General features: G+C 40.6%; 1 pseudogene; it reads left to right on the top strand.

Annotated features, from left to right (window-relative positions):
• Nucleotides 1-717: 717 nt before the first annotated feature.
• Nucleotides 718-1,361, top strand: LOC100443372 (large ribosomal subunit protein uL13-like; annotated as a pseudogene).
• Nucleotides 1,362-2,114: the final 753 nt, after the last annotated feature.

Raw genomic sequence — 2,114 nt, 5'->3', positions numbered from 1 at the left:
GAAAACTTTAATAACCATAAGCTAACCAGACCTAACAGACATCTATAAAACACTCCCCTAAGCAACGCATTCTTTTCAAATGCACATTCTCCAGAATAGACCATATGCTGGACCATGAAACAAACCCCAGAACATTTGCTGGAATTAAAATTTTAAAATCATATTTTTTTAGGCATAATAGAATTAAATTAGAAATCAATAATAATGAAATTTAAGATATTCAAAAATGTGAAAATTCAACAACACAGTACTAAATAAGCAATGGGTCACAGATGAAATCACAAGGAAAATTTCATTGAAGAGGCATAAAGAAAAACACCTACACTACAGCTTATGTGATTCAGCTAATGCAGTGCTTAGAGAGAAATTCTATGCTGTGAACACGTGTTAAAAAAATAAATCATGGGAGGCCGAGACGGGCGGATCACGAGGTCAGGAGATCGAGACCATCCCGGCTAAAACGGTGAAACCCCGTCTCTACTAAAAAATACAAAAAATTAGCCGGGCGACGTGGCGGGCGCCTGTAGTCCCAGCTACTCGGGAGGCTGAACGGCGTGAACCCAGGGGGCGGGGTCTGCAGTGAGCCGAGATCACGTCACTGCACTCCAGCTTGGGTGACAGGGAGACTCCGTCTCAAAAATAAATAAATAAATAACTAAATAACCAAGCTTTCACCTTAAGAAATTACAAAATGACTTTCCCAAGCGGCTGCCGAAGATGGCAGAGGTGCAGGTCCTGGTGCTTGATGGTTGAGGCCATCTCCTGGGCCGCCCGGCGGCCATCGTGGCTCAACAGGTACTGCTGGGCCGGAAGGCGTTGGTCGTAAGCTGCGAAGGCATCAACATTTCTGGCAGTTTCTACAGAAACAAGTTGAAGTATCTGGCTTTCCTCCACAAGCGGATGAACACCAACCCTTCCCGAGGCCCCTGCCACTTCCGGGCCCCCGCCACTTCCGGGCCCCCAGCCGCATCTTCTGGCGGACTGTGCAAGGCATGCTGCCCCACAAGACCAAGTGAGGCCAGGCTGCTCTGGACCACCTCAAGGTGTTTGACGGCATCCCACCGCCCTAGGACAAGAAAAAGCGGATGGTGGTTCTTGCTGCCCTCAAGGTCGTGCGTCTGAAGCCTACAAGAAAGTTTGCCTATCTGGGGCGCCTGGCTCACGAGGTTGGCTGGAAGTACCAGGCAGTGACAGCCACCCTGGAGGAGAAGACGAAAGAGAAAGCCGAGATCCACTACCGGAAGAAGGAACAGCTCATGAGGCTACAGAAACAGGCCGAGAAGAACGTGGAGAAGAAAACTGACAAATACACAGTGGTCCTCAAGACCCAGGGGCTCCTGGTCTGAGCCCAATAAAGACTGTTAATTCTTTGGGAGATATACCTAATGCTAGATGACGAGTTGGTGGGTGCAGCGCACCAGCATGGCACATGTATACATATGTAACTTACCTGCACGTTGCGCACATGTACCATAGAGCCTAAAGTATAATAATAATAATAATAATAATAAAAAGAAAAAAACATAAAAAAACAATAAATAAATAAATAAATAAAAGGGTTAGCTATATGGAAAACTAGAAGAACTGAATCGAGTTTCTTAGGAAACATTTATAAAATAGTCACTGCTCACCTTTTAAAATGTAATCAGGTTATTTCATAATGGTTATCTATTAGACATTGCTTCACATTATAGAACTGTAATAGTCTTTAGGCTAAGAATTCACATAATAGTTTAAAATGAACCATCAAATTCTTTCCTTTTATTAGAATAACAATGTCTACATCCTGAAGGTCATATTAAAATAGTGTTATTAGTAAAAAAAAAAAAAAAAAAAAAAAAAAAAAGACTGTTAATTCCTCAAAAAAAAAAAAAATTACAAAAAGAACTGTAAACTCGAACTAAACAAAATAAAGAAAATAATAGAGGATAAAAATAAATGAAATAAATGATAGAAAACATTAAAGAAAATCTAGATAATCAAAAGTTATTTGAAAAGATCAACAAAATTGATCAACTTTTAGCTAGAATGACTAGTATGAAAAGGAAGAAGATTCAAACGATTAAATTCAGTATGAGAGAATATAATTACTAGCCTTACAGAAATAAAAGGAA

Source organism: Pongo abelii, chromosome 4, assembly GCF_028885655.2.
Source record: "Pongo abelii isolate AG06213 chromosome 4, NHGRI_mPonAbe1-v2.0_pri, whole genome shotgun sequence".
NCBI classification, from domain to species: Eukaryota; Metazoa; Chordata; class Mammalia; order Primates; family Hominidae; genus Pongo; species Pongo abelii.
Note: the sequence above shows the minus strand (reverse complement) of the source record. Positions and strands in the feature narration are given on the sequence as shown.